Source organism: Phacochoerus africanus, chromosome 16, assembly GCF_016906955.1.
Source record: "Phacochoerus africanus isolate WHEZ1 chromosome 16, ROS_Pafr_v1, whole genome shotgun sequence".
Taxonomy (NCBI): Eukaryota; Metazoa; Chordata; class Mammalia; order Artiodactyla; family Suidae; genus Phacochoerus; species Phacochoerus africanus.
The window spans coordinates 8,908,677-8,923,871 of NC_062559.1; the positions used below are offsets into that span (position 1 = coordinate 8,908,677).

Below are 15,195 nucleotides of genomic sequence, written 5' to 3' on the forward strand. Positions count from 1 at the left end.
GCTCCGATTCGACCCCTAACCTAGGAACCTCCATATGCCACGGGAGCGGCCCAAGAAATGGCAAAAAGACCAAAAAAAACCCAAAACAAAACAAATGATAATGAAGATACAACCATTCAAAATCTATGGGATGCCACAAAATCAGTGCTTAGAGGGAAATTCATACCAATACAGGCCTTCCTCAAAAAAGAAGAAAAATCTCAAATTGACAACTTAACCCACCACCTAAATGAATTAGAAAAAGAACAAATAAAGCCCAAAGTCAGCAGAAGGAAGGAAATCATAAAGATCAGAAAGAAAATAAAATAGAGACTCAATAGAAAAAAATCAATAGAACCAAGAGCTGGTTCTTTGAAAATGTAAACAAAATTGACAAACCTCTGGCCAGACTCATCGAGGAGAGAAAAAAACCAAAATAAAATAAAATTAAATAAATAAATGAAAAAGGAGACTGCAGAAATACAAAAAAAAAAACCCATAAAAGTATACTACGAACAACTTTATGCCAACAAATTTGACAACCTAGAAGAAATGGACAACTTTCTAGAAACTTAGAGCCTGCCAAAATTGAATCAAGAAGAAATAGATCAACTGAACAGACTGATCACTAGAAAATAAATTGAATATGTAATAAAAACACTCCCTACAAATAAAAGTCCAGGACCAGATGGCTTCACAGGCGAATTCTACCAAACATACAAAGAGGAACTTACACCCATCCTCCTTAAACTTTTCCAAAAGCTTGAAGAAGATGGAACACTGTCAAAGACATTCTATGAAGCCACCATCACCCTAATACCAAAACCAGACAAAGATACTACCAAAAAAGAAAGCTATAAGCCAATATCTTTGATGAACATAGACGCAAAAATTCTCAAAAAATTTTAGCCAGCCGAATCCAACAACATATAAAAAAGATCATACACCATGACCAAGTGGGATTTATTCCAGATTCACAAGGATGGTTCAACAGACGCAAATCAACTGAGGTCATACACCACATTAACAAAAGAAAAGTAAAAAACCACATGATCACCTCAAAAGATGCAGAAAAAGCATTTGACAAAGTCCAACATCCATTCATGATAAAAAAAAACCCTTACCAAAGTGGGTACAGAGGGAACATGTCTTAACATAATAAAAGCCATTGACAAAAAACTCACAGCAAATATAATACTCGATGGAGAAAAGCTGAAAGCCTTCCCACTAAAGTCTGGAACAAGACAAGGATGCCCACTGTCACCACTGTTATTCAACATAGTACTGGAAGTCCTAGCCACAGCAGTCAGACACACAAAAGAAATAGGTATCCAAATTGGAAGAGAAGAGGTAAAATTGTCACTGTATGCAGATGACATGACACTACATATAGAAAACCCTAAGGACTCAACCCAAAAACTACTCGAACTGATAAACAAATTCAGCAAAGTAGCAGGATATAAGATTAATATTCAGAAATCAGTCGCATTTCTGTATACTAACAATGAAACATTAGAAAAGGAATACAAAAATACAATACCTTTTAAAAGTGCACCCCAATGAGTTCCTGTCATGGCGCAGTGGTTAATGAATCTGACTAAGAACCATGAGGCTGCAGGTTTGATCCCTGGCCTTGCTCAGTGGGTTAAGGATCTGGCATTGTCGTGAGCTGTGGTGAAGATCACAGATGCGGCTCAGATCTGGCATCGCTATGGCTGTGGCGTAGGCCGGCGGCTACAGCTCCTATTAGACCTCTAGCCTGGGAACCTCCATATGTCTCGGGAGCAACCCTAGAAAAGGCAAAAAGACAAAAAAATTTTAAAAATAAAAAAATAAAAATAAAATTGCACCCCCAAAAAATCAAATACCTGGGAATAAACCTGACCAAGGAGGTGAAAGATTTATATGCTGAGAACTATAAAATATTCATCAAGGAAATTAAAGAGGATTCAAAGAAATGGAAAGATACTCCATGCTCCTGGGTTGGAAAAATTAATTTTATAAAAATGGCCCTACTACCCAAAGCAATCTATAGATTCACTGCAATCCCTATCAAATTACCCATGACATTTTTCACAGAACTAGAATAATCCAAAAATTTATATGGAACCACAAAAGACCCAGAATTGCCAAAGCAGTCCTGAGGAACAAAAACCAAGCAGGAGGCATAACTCTCCCAGACTTCAGGCAGTATTACAGAGCCACAGTAATCTAGGCAGTGTGGTACTGGTACCAAACAGACACACAGACCAATGGAATAGAACAGAGAACCCAGAAATAAACCCAGACACCTATGGTCAATTAATCTTCAACAAAGGAGGCAAGAATATAAAATGGGAAAAAGACAGTCTTTTCAGCAGGTGGTGCTGGGAAACCTGGACAGCTGCATGTAAATCAATGAAACTGGAACACACCCTCACACCATGCACAAAAATAAACTCAAAATGGCTTAAAAACTTAAACGTAAGACAAGACACCAACAAACTTCTAGAAGAAAACATAAGCAAAACATTCTGTCACATCGACCTTACAAATGTTTTCTCAGGTCAGTCTCCCAAGGCATCAGAAATAAAAGCAAAAATAAACCAATGGGACCAAATCAAACTGACAGTCTTTTGCACAGCAAAAGAAACCATAAAAAAAAAAAAAAAAAGACAGTTTACAGAATGGGAGAAAATAGTTTCAAACAATGCAACTCATAAGGGCTTAATCTCTAAAATATACAGACAGCTTATACAACTCAACAGCAAAAAAGCCAATAACTCAATTGAAAAATGGGCAAGACCTGAATAGACAGATGGCCAACAAGCACACGAAAAAATGCTCAACATCACTGATGATTAGAGAAATGCAAATTAAAACTGCCATGAGGTACCACCTCACAACAGTCAGAATGGCCATCATTAATAAGTCCACAAATAACAAATGCTGGAGAGGATGTGGAGAAAAGGGAACCCTCCTGCACTGCTGTCAATCAGTACAACCACTATGGAAAACAGTATGGAGGTAACTTAGAAAAGTATACACAGAACCACCATGTGACCCAGCAGGCCCACTCTTGGGCATCTGGACAAAACTTTCACTGAAAAAGACACATGCACCCATATGTTTATTGTAGCACTATTCACAATAGCCAAGACAGGGAAACAACCTAAATGTCCATCAGACAGATGATTGGATTAGGAAGATGTGGTATATATACACAGTGGAATACTAATCAGCCATAAAAAAGAACAAAATAATGCCATTTGCAACAATGTGGTTGGAACTAGAGACTCTCATACTAAGTGAAGTCAGAAAGAAAAAGACAAATACCATATGATATCACTTATATCTGGAATCTAATATATGGCACAAATGAACATTTCCACAGAAAAGAAAATCATTGGCATGGACAACAGACCTGTGGTTGCCAAGGGGGAGGGGGAAGGAGTGGGATGGACTGGGAATTTGGGGTTAACAGATTCAAACTATTGCCTTTGGAATGGATAAGCAAAGAGATCCTGCTTATAGCACTGGGAACTGTATCTAGTCAGTCATGATGGAGCATGATAAGGTGAGAAAAAGAATGTACACATGTATGTGACAGAATACTGTAAACTAGCTATGATGGAAAAAGTAAAAATCATTAAAAATATAAAAATATAACCAAAAAAAAGAATAAAAGAATCACCTGAGGAGGTTAGAAGAACCCTGTGCCTGGTTCCACTCCTGGCCAATTAATCAAAAGTAAGGTGGGGAGGGAGCAATAACTTAATCACACGGTTTTGAGAAGCTCCTCAGATGGCTCTACTGTGCAGCTGAGGTTAAGAATCATAGGTTTAGCAGTTTCGGTCGTGGCTCGGTGGTTAACAAACCCAACTAGTATTCATGAGGACGCGGGTTCAATCCCTGGCCTTGCTCATCGGGTCAAGGATCTGGCATTGGCATGAGCTGTGGTGTAGGTCACCGACACAGCTCAGATCCCGAGTTGTTGTGGCTGTGGTGTAGGCCGGCAGCTATAGCTCCGATTTGACCGCTAGCCTGGGAACCTCCATGTGCCACTAGTGCGGCCCTAAAATAGAGCAAAAAAACAAAACAAACAAACAAAAAAGAATCAAAGGTTTAAAGCAGTGTATTCCAGTATCATCTGGAGGGCTTGTGGAACACAGCTGGGCCCACCCCCAAGCATCTCACGAAATTGCACTTGTAATGCCCCCAAGTGCTGCCGATGCTGTCCATCTGGGAACACACTTTGACGCCTATTAGTTTAAAGTCACTTGGCCAAGGTCCCTCAGCTGGCAAGTGATTATGGCTGTACCTCTCTAGCTGAAATTTCCTAGCCACCCTATAGCCTCTTCCTAACCTAAAAAGAGCCGATCTTAGGAACATGACAGCAGTAAAACAAGGTGTATCACAGGTAAGGAGAAAGTTTTAGTTAATACGAAGAAAGTTCATGAAACTACTGAATACTGTGAAAGAAAACCTGAATAAATGCAGAGCAGGGAGATGCTGCTGTGGCATTGCCATAGCTGTGGTGTAGGTCTCAGCTGCTGCTCAGATTCAGTCCCTGCCAGAAACCTCCATATGCCACAGCCGTGGCTAAGAAAATAACAAAAAACAAAAACAGTGATCCCATATACATGAATGGAAAGATCACACATTATTAAGACGTTAATTGTTTAGATTTAAATTTTATAATTTATAATTTCTATCAAAATTTCAATGGACACGTCTTGTGTTTGATAAAAGGATCTAAAATTTCAAAATCCATCTGGAAGAAAAAATAGGAGAGAATACAACAGAAATTCTGAACAGGAAGGATAATGTGGGGACCCATATCAGATGTCAAAACATGTAATTTAAATTATTTTTAAAAAAAACTGATAGTCATACAAGAATAAATCATTGAAAAAGAGATAACCCAGAAATAATATGTAAGATTTAACATATAATAAAGGATGCTTCATAAATTGGTTAATAAATGGTGTTGGGACAATTAATTGGCAATTGGGTGGAAGTGACTATTTAGGTCATCACTTCAAACAATACACCAAATAAATTTTGGATGGGTCAGTAATTAAACATCAAGGAGGAAAAAAAAAACATTTAAAAAGGAACTGGTGGGAGTTCCTGCCATGGCTCAGAGGTAACAAAATCGACTAGAATCCATGAGGACTCGGGTTCGACCCCTGGCCTCCCTCAGCGGGTCAAGGATCTGGTGTTGCCATAAGCTGGGGTGTAGGTCACAGACACAGCTTGGATCTGGCATTGCTGTGGCTGTGGTGTAGGCCAGCAGCTACAGCTCTGATTTGACCCCTAGCCTAGGAACCTCCATATGCCACGGGAGTGGTCCAAGAAATAGCAACAACAACAAAAAGACAAAAAGACCAAAAAAAAAAAAAAAAAGCAGGAAATCCAAACTGAAAGAGTTCCCAATGGCCAAGGCTGGAATTTTTTTTTTTTTTTTTTTTTTTGTCTTTTTGCCTTTTCTAGGGCCACTCCCACGGCACATGGAGATTCCCAGGCTAGGGGTCAAACCAGAGCTGTAGCCACCAGCCTACACCACAGCCACAGCAACGCAGGATCCGAGCCGCGTCTGCGACCTACACCCCAGCTCACAGCAACATCAGATCCTTAACCCACTGAGCAAGGCTAGGGATCGAACCCCACAACCTCATGGTTCCTAGCTGGATTCGTTAACCACTGAGCCCTGATGGGAACTCCTGGAAAATTTGAACAAGAAAATAATTAAGAACAGTACTAGATTCAAACTCAAAGATTAAAATAAATATCCTTGTGTTCACAGTGATATATAAGTAAATAAATTGGGAGAAGGGACAAATGTTCCTCATAAAAGAACTGCAATTTAGAAATGTAAGAAATGAGGGAAAAAGGAAATCACTATCAGAACACCTCAGTTACTCATGGCTGCAGGCAAGATCCACTGACTGGATGCTAAAATTAGCGGGCAGTTTAGGGAGAACCCAATATTTGTATGCTTTCAACGTATCTCCCCTAAATAACTACTACATACAAGGAGACAAGTGGTAACTTTAAGATAGAAAAATCTAGTAGACGCCACCTTGTGAAATTTGAACTCCTTCCCAGTAATGTTGAACCTTAACCTCATCATGAGAAAATACCAGATAAACCCCAACTGAAGGACATTCTACAAAATAACTGGCCAGTACTCTTCAAAACTCTGAAAGTGGGTGTTTCCACTATGACTCAATGGTAATGAGCCTGACTAGTATCCATGAGGATGCGGGTTTGATTCCTGCCGTTGCTGTGAGCTGTGCTGTAGGTTGCAGATGCGGCTCAGATCCCGTGTTGCCATGGCGATGGTAGGCTGGCAGCTGTAGCTCTGATTCGACTCCTAGCCTGGGAACTTCCATATGCCTTGGGTGTGGCACTAAAAAGCAAAAAAAAAAAAGAATCTAGCCCAGAGGTCATGGGCTGGTAGCCTGTATTTGGCCCATGAATGTGATTTGTCTGGCCCCAGATGTCTGCTAAAACTGTGAATTAGCTATCAATGTGGTTTGTTGTTGTTGTTGTTGTTGTTGTTTTGCTTTTTAGGGCCGCACCGCGGCATATGGAGATTACCAGACTAGGGGTCAAATTGGAACTGTAGCCACTGGCCTACACCACAGCCACAACCACATCAGATCCAAGCCACATCTGCATCCTACACCACAGCTCACAGCAATGCCAGATCCTTAACATACTGAGTGAGGCCAGGGATCAAACCCACAACCTCATGGTTCCTACCTAGTCTGATTCGTTTCCACTGAGCCATCAAGGAAACCCTTCAATGATTTTTAATTAAGACATTTTTACATAAAATCCATCTATCAGTTTCTCTTAGAAAAAAAATCAGAAGTCATGGGAACCTTGGGTCTCTATGGCTGCCCCTTCAGGATAGCTAAGTCAGTGGCAGCCTCCATTTATTACTGGGCTGTTTGCCTGCTTCTCTCATTTCTGTCACCTGCCTGGCTTTCCTGTAGACTTTTCAGTCTTTAGTTGTGTCTCAGGATCTCGCTGAAGCAGTGAGGTGCACACGGCAGCCCAGGTTGGGAGCGACCATAGGATAAGGCACTGTCTGTCCCTGGCCTGGGTGTGATTCAACCGCCTTGGTGTTGGAGTTGCAGCACTAGGGCGGGGTGCGCTCTGCGATCCCCCCGTGCAGCCAGAGCCCCTAAGCTCCAGGGACAATGCTAACAATCCCACTGTCAGAAACTGAAGAGACAGGGAAAGAGATTAGCGAGGAAGAGCCTAGCAGGCCGAACAGCTTCGGCTCAGGCCCAACAGCTTCGGCTCAGGCCGGACAGCTTCAGCTCTTTCTATCACACTTGATTCTCCTCTGAGCCATGAGATACCTGGTTCTCTCTGTTTCCCGGGATTTTGTGGCAGCCAAGTGGAAATCAGAAGAGGATCCAGGCGGCTTTGCCTGGATGAGACAGATATGTTTGTGTGGTCTGAGGGCAGAGGCAGGAGGAAGAGGAGACTGTACATGTTAAGAGAGACCACTGTTAGGGAACGAAAGTATTCCAGTTATCTGTCTTCCGGTTGAGTGTGCATTTTTCCTACTCTGACAGCAAATACTGGCTGCCAATAGGGAATGAGTTCTGAACCATTTGGTCAGTAGGTGGTACTGACCCAGAATGAAGCCTGACCAGGGTAACTGGTCTGACAGATGGTGTAGAGAAGGCAAGGGCTAGGTCACTCACTAGGGCAGAGCGCAAGGAGAGCAGAGCCTTGGGCAGAGGACAAAGGCCACACACAGAAGCAGGAAGCCAGGAGCAATGTGACCCCCTGAGAGAGAGGAGCAGGCACCCGCCGTCTGGGTGGGGAAATCAAAAGTGGATACAACCTGTTGGGGTTTAAGTAAAGGGAAAGTCAAGATTAGCTCACATACACCTGATTTTTTTTTTTTTTTGGTCTTTTTGTCTTTTCTAGGGCCGCTTCCATGGCACATGGAGGTTCCCAGGCTAGGGGTCGAATTGGAGCTGTAGCCGCCAGCCTACACCACAGCCACAGCAACACGGGATCCGAGCTGTGTCTATGACCTACACAACAGCTCACGACAACACTGGATCCTTAACCCACTGAGAGAGGCCAGGGATCGAACTTGCAACCTCATGGTTCCTAGTTGGGTTCATTAACCACTGAGCCACGATGAGAACTCCTCTTTTTTTTTAACACCTGATTTTTATACAACCTTTTAGAAATACATCTAGAATGTAAAAATTGGGCTTTGTCTATTTTGCTTTTCTTTCCTTTGGACCTTTGTTTAGCGTTTGCTCTTAGCTCTTGGTGGGAGACCAGCGGAAGGAAAAACATGACTTCCTTTTAAGACCTGCACTTGTCAGGCACATGACTCCATGAAGGCCTGACACTCAGAGGATGGGCTCAGCCCTCCCGCACAGAACCTTCTTCGATGCTTCTCTCAATCAGCTGGCTGAGATGCAGCCCAGCATCTGCATTTCCAGCAAGTGCTTCCAGGTGATTCACCTGCACTTTAAAGCATGAGACCCTCTTAGGAATTCTGGTAGAACTCAAATTGAAAGAGGTAAACCCTGGTTGCAAAATATTTACTTAGTGAGCCACAAGATGCAGGACTCTGGATCACCGTGTGCTTGGGAATGGCCCAAAGATGTCTTGAATCAACTTAGAACTGTCAGGTCCTCGTCACCAACCCCCTTCAGCCTCTGATTTATTTTTTTTCTCTCCAACATGCTCACATGTCTGATCTGTTAGTGAGACTTTGGTGTTCATCATTGCTTGTCATTCTAGTTATGACCTCGCCTCTGCTGTGGTCTCTGTGGGAACATGCTCAAGGACACAGAGGGGAGTTCCTGGGGACGTTGCCCTGAGCTGGGGTGCAGGTTGCAGACACAGCTCAGATCCTGCGTTGCTGCGGCTGTGGTGTAGGCCGGCAGCTGCAGCTCCAATGTGACCCCTAGCCTGGGAACCTCCATATGCCACAGGTGCGGCCCTAAAAAGAAAAAAAAAAATGATGCAGGGGTAGTAAAGATATCCCAATCCTAGGCCACAAAATTCCAGCCTTCCAGCCTGTGGTCTGCTCCAAACTACGTGTGCAGGTTGTATGGTTCATCATGGAATGGAAGGCATGACTAGAATTATCAGTCCTGTGAAAAATAATCCCGTGATCTTTCCTCTTCCTTCATTGGTCTTATGAAGTCTCCCCACTACATTTCACAATCAGCATTAATAGCAGGGCAGATGAAAGTGAAGAAAAGCTCAGTGATCTCGTTCAGCGATCACAGTCTGGCATTAGCACAGCAGGGGGGCCCTCTAGGATTCTGTCTGTCGCATCTCCACACCACTCACCAGAGCCAGCTCCCCAGGCAGGGCATGGTGACCGGGTGATGCAGAGAAAATAGGAATAAAAGAAAATTAGTCCAGATCATTGACTCAACTAAGACCACCCCCAAAACATGGTTTATTGTCAAATGTTCTGCAAAATATAAGTAACGCTTCTATAATCAAAAAAAAAAAAAAGTTGTTATTTAGGAGGAATTTGTCATGAATTCAAAACAGAGCATCCCAAATTTTTTGGCCACGCCCACAGCCATGTGGGAGTTCTCAGGCCACAGATCGAATCCGTGCCACAGAAGCAACCCAAGCTGCTGCAGTGACAGCACCAGATTCTTAACCCTCTCCACTACAAGAGAACTCCCTTGCTCATCCCAATCGACGCATCTATTTTCTCACCAAAAATGAATCCCTGGAGAAAGCGTCATCAAAATAACTCAAAATGGTAATTTGGGTTATGTTTTTCTAATTGTTATTATTCTGCAGGAGCTCCAGTCAATTTAAAACTTGTGCAAGCTTGCTCAGTGGGTTAAGGATCCAGGTGTTGCTGTGAGCTGTGGTGTAGGTTGCAGACACGGCTCAGATCCCGTGTTGCTGTGAGCTGTGGTGTAGGTGGACACCTAGCCTGGGAACCTCCATGTGCCACTGGTATCGCCCTAAAAAGACCAAAAAAACAAAAAACAAAAAAAACTTGTGCAAGGTGCATGCGTCCCTTTTTCCTTTCCACCTCCCACTGCAGACCCTCAGACTCAGGAGTGCTCCGGGAAGTGAGCAGGCCTGCCTGAACTTTGCCCTTACTTTTACTGCAGTGCTGGCTCCCACTTCCCCTGAACAGGTGACCTCTGCGATGAGTCACTCTTGCCTTACTGTTCAGCTACAATCAGAGTCTGTTTCTGAAACTGCTACAGCCTTGGATAGAAAGAGGCCTCTAATACTTTTTATTAACTTGCTCACAGCTCCCCTGTGCTCCTCTATCCCCCTCTTGGGTTGCACCAACTAGCAGGCAGGTCCAGCTGAAGCAGACATTTTACAGTGTTAGAGCATTTTTACTCAAAGTGTGGTGTGTGAACCCCCTGGGAGCTTGTTAGAAATGCAGAACTGCAAGCTCAGCCGGACCTTCCGGACCAGGATCTGTATGGTAATAAGAGCCCCAGGTTGTTTGTATGCACTGCTCAGATGTGCATTACCTTTCAGTCCTCAGAAGCCACAGGTATACCAGAAACCCAAATGTAGCCTTTCTGCCTTTACTTAGACAATTATTATTCTCTGGGCCTGAAATGCCTTCCATCACAGCTCATCGACCTGGCAAACTCCTTCAAGGCCCAGCCCAGAGATCACATCTCCCTAACCTTCCTAATACCCTGAGTCAGAACTAATCATTCCCATTGTGGCTCAGTGGTAATGAACCTGACTAGTATCCATGGGGATTAGGGTTCAAACCCTGGCCTCACTCAGTGGGTTAAGGACCTGGTGTTGCCGAGAGCGGTGGTGTAGGTCGCAGATTCGGCTCGGATCCTGCATTGCTATGGCTGTGGCGTAGGCTCGCAGCTGCAGCTCTGGATTCGACCCCCAGCCAGGGAACTTCCACATGCCATGGGTATGGCCCTAAAAAGACAAAGACAAAAAAAAAAAAAAAAACAATAATGAGAAGAAAAAGTAGAAGATAAGTAGTGATCCAAGAGTCACAGTAATTAATAGCTGTATTCTTAAAACAAACACACCAGAAAACATGCAGGTAATTATGGGGCGCTTACAGAGCTGGCATAGCCCCTCTGGTTAACAATGAACTCTTGAGAGACTATATGCAGTCATGTACTAGCCTGCCTGAGACAACACACAGCCAGAGACGTCCACTGGGAATATACAAGAGGCAATGATCACTGCTCTATGCTGGTCAGTGATGCACAGCCATAAGCAGCTCCTGGCCCCTCGGACTCATCCAAATGGCCCCAAAATTAGTCTTAGTCATTGTTCACATGTATTCTGAATTTATGGTCTGACAGTGGTATTTAAGAGACACTATTTAGGTAAGTTTTGCTTTCCAGAGTGATCCTTGCAATATTTATCAAGAGATTAAATATGAATATCCTTTGACTCAAGAACTCCATATGACAGCAGCATAGAAATACAGACACAAATGCACACAAATGTCCACTCAGATTTTAGGGAAAAATAGGAAAATCTCTACATGATTATCAATAGGAAAGTTATTAAGCAAGTTGTACTATACATCCACATCCTAGATAGTGAACAACCAGCTTTTAAAAAATCGAATAGCATGGAGTTCCCGTCGTGGCGCAGTGGTTAACGAATCCGACTAGGAACCATGAGGTTGCGGGTTCGGTCCTTGCCCTTGCTCAGTGGGTTAACGATCCGGCGTTGCCGTGAGCTGTGGTGTAGGTTGCAGACGCGGCTCGGATCCCGCGTTGCTGTGGCTCTGGGGTAGGCCGGTGGCTACAGCTCCGATTCAACCCCTTAGCCCAGGAACCTCCATATGCCGCGGGAGCGGCCCAAGAAATAGCAACAACAACAACAAAAAAGACAAAAGACAAAAAAAATCGAATAGCAGAGCATTCCATTAAAGTATTAGCGCATGAACCTACTTAAAAACTATGTGTAAGAACACATACGGACATGTACATACACATCTATTTGTATATGCATAGTGTGTATTTTAAAGCCTACCCACCAAACTGTTCACTGTGATTATGTCTGAGGAAAGGGATTAAACTAAGAACTCACTTTCCCTTTTATAGCATAGATAGATTTGAATCATTTCAATTTTTTGGTTTGTTTGTTTTTTAGGGCCACATCTGAGACATATGGAAGTTTCCAGGCTAGGGGTCAAATTGAAGCTGCAGCTGCCGGCCACAGCCACAGCCACACCAGATCCAAGCCACATCTGCGACCTACACCATAGCTCACGGCAACACTGGATCCCTAACCCACTGAGCAGGGCCAGGGATCGAACCCACATCGTCGTGGATACCAGTCAGGTTCCTTTCTGCTGAGCCAGCCACAATGGGAACTCCTAATTTTTTTTAACTTAATTTTTGTCAAAATTTCAGATTTACACTGTTGCAAAAATAATGCAAAGAATTACTTTATAGGAGTTCCCATTGTGGCTCAGCGGGTTAAGGACCTGATGTTGTCTCTGTGAGGATGTGGCTTAGATCCCTGGCCTTGCTCAATGGGTCAAGGATCTGGGGTTGCTGCAAGCTGCAGGGTAGGTCACCCCTCTTTCTTTAAACACATCCTTACTTTCTGACACAAGGCAATTAGAAAGTGAACCTTAAAAAATGTGGAGTTAGTTTGACCCTCATCTTACTTCTTGGAGTTTAGCCTAAGGTATATGATGACAAATGTTTGCAAAAATTTAGCTACAACAATAACCATCACATCACTGTTTACAATGACAATAACTTAGAAACTAGCTAAATGGCCATAATGGTTATTTAGTGAATAAAATATATCAATGTAACAGAATACAGAGAAGTGGGAGAGTGTAGTGGTTAAGAATAGACTCTAAACCTGAGCAAACTAAGTTTGAATCCAAACTCTGCCAATTATTTTACGTGTTGCATCAGATAAGTTATTTATTTTCCCTAAGCTTCAGTTTCCTGTGTGTACCATGAAAATAATAACAGTGTGTTCTTCATAAGCCAGACATAAAATTAAATTTAATGTATATAAAGCACTTGGAACTGCGCCTAGCATGTAATAAGTACAAGGTAAGTGTTAGCTGTTATTATGAATATTATTATCCCATCTTTAAAAATGATACAGAAAAAAATATGGTTTTGGAAATATGCCAGAAAGTTAACAGTGTTTACTTCTGGGTGATGCCATTGTAAATGAACCTTATAATCTTCTTGCTTGAGTTTTCTAGCTTTTCTACAATAAACATCCATGGCTTGCATAATTAAAATGTTTTAGAGAATAAATAAGTAAATCCTATTGGAGCAATTGAAAAAAAAGTAATTTTTGGAGTTCCCATCGTGGCTCAGTGGAAACGAATCTGACTAGCATCCATGAGGACGCAGGTTTGATCCCTGGCCTTGCTCAGTGGGTTAAGGAGCCAGTGTTGCCATGAGCTATGGTGTAGGTTGCAGACATGACTCAGATCTGGTGTTGCTTTGACTGTGGTGTAGGCCATCAACTACAGCTCCGACTTGACCTCTAGCTTGGGAACCTCCATATGCCGCCAGTGTGGCCCTAAAAAGATTTAAAAAAAAAAAAAGGAAAAAAAGTAATCTTTCCTTCAAAGGGCACAGATGCAAGGATTTAATAATCTATGCTGTCTGACTACAGGTTCAGTAGAACCAACCTGGTAATTACTAGCCTATAACATCTTTATCTATATGGTAATTGCCTTATTAAACATAAATTTCAGAGACTTGTTTAAAATTACAACATTTCTTTCTCTTTTTAGTTTTAATCAGAAAGCCAACATTTCTTTTGATGTTTTTCCTGTAATTAGGCAATACGCCACCAGGTGGCGGTAGTGCTTTGGTCATGGCCGAGTTTTTTTAACAAGCATTTTACCACAGGTCAGTGGTGGTGGTTTTTTTTAAGGAAGGTGTTCTAATATGTTGAAATACGTATGGTTTTACTCTTTGCTCTGTTTTAATTCTTTATTAAAATATTTTCACTTAACTGAGTGTGGTAGATATTTCTTACCTAGCAAAATAAATGAAACAAAACAAAAGGTTAAAAAAAAAGTAGTCAGAGCCTAGTCCCACTGCTTAGGCAATTAGAGTAACTTAAAGGAATGACATTTGTCTGCCCTTCTAGTATTCCTAATCCGCTAGAAATTTCCATGCTGCTTCCTGTGACTCTCCTGAAATGTGTTTTTCATATGGCTGAAGAATAGTAAAAAAACTCCTTGCTATGTTTTTCCTAATTGCAGGATTTTTAAAAATCCACGTTTTAGAGCTGGCAGTTACCTTAGAAATTTAGTCAAAGCCTCCATATTACAGCTGAAGAAACTGGCGTGTCAAGGGGTAGGTGTTTTGCCCAGGACCACTTGGAAATGCAGAACTAGATCCCAGGTCATAGGACTCTTGGCAAATGTGCTCAAACAGGGCACAAATATCAATTTGTGAAATCTGTGGTCATTTTATAAGGTTGGGTTTACCAAGCCAGTTCTTTACAAACGAAGTAGTTCCTCTTAGTCACTATGTCTGCAGATCAGATAGGTTAAAAGATAAATTCTTTGTAATTTTTTTTTTTTGGTCTTTTTGTCTTTTTTAGGGCCTTACTCGCAGCATATGGAGTTTCCAAGGCTAGGGCTCCAATCAGGGTTGTAGCCGCAGGCCTACACCACAGGCACATCATCACTGGATCTGAGCCACCTCTGTGATCTCCATAGCTCACGGCAACCCGGGATCCTTAACCCACTGAGTGAGGCCAGGGATTGAACCCACGTCCTCATGGATGCTAGTCGGGTTCGTTAACCACTGAGCCATGACGGGAACTCCCCTTTGTAACTCTTTTTTTTTTTTTTTTTGTCTTTTGTCTTTTCTAGGGCCACTCCCACAGCATATGGAGGTTCCCAGGCTAGGGGTCGAATTGGAGCTGTAGCCAGCGGCCTACACCACAGCCACAGCAATGTGGGATCCGAGCTGCGTCTGCAACCTACACCACAGCTCAAGGCAATGCTGGATCCTCAACCCACGGAGCAAGGCCAGGGATCGAACCCACAACCTCATGGTTCCTAGTCAGATTCGTTAACCACTGAGCCACGCGGGAACTCCTCCCCTTTGTAACTCTTATACCAGCCACTTTGGCTTTGTCCAAGTGGGAATGATCATGAGGACTAATTGCAACTAAAAATTAAACGCACTAGCTGAACTGATCATTAAAACAAATATCTAATCCACAATGGGAAAATGAAAA

The 15,195-nt window shown here is 42.6% G+C and overlaps 1 pseudogene; it reads right to left on the minus strand.

Moving 5' to 3' along the window:
• Positions 1-8,370: 8,370 nt before the first annotated feature.
• LOC125117780 (cyclin-I-like) overlaps positions 8,371-15,195 on the minus strand; it is a 29,412-nt pseudogene continuing 22,587 nt past the window's right edge.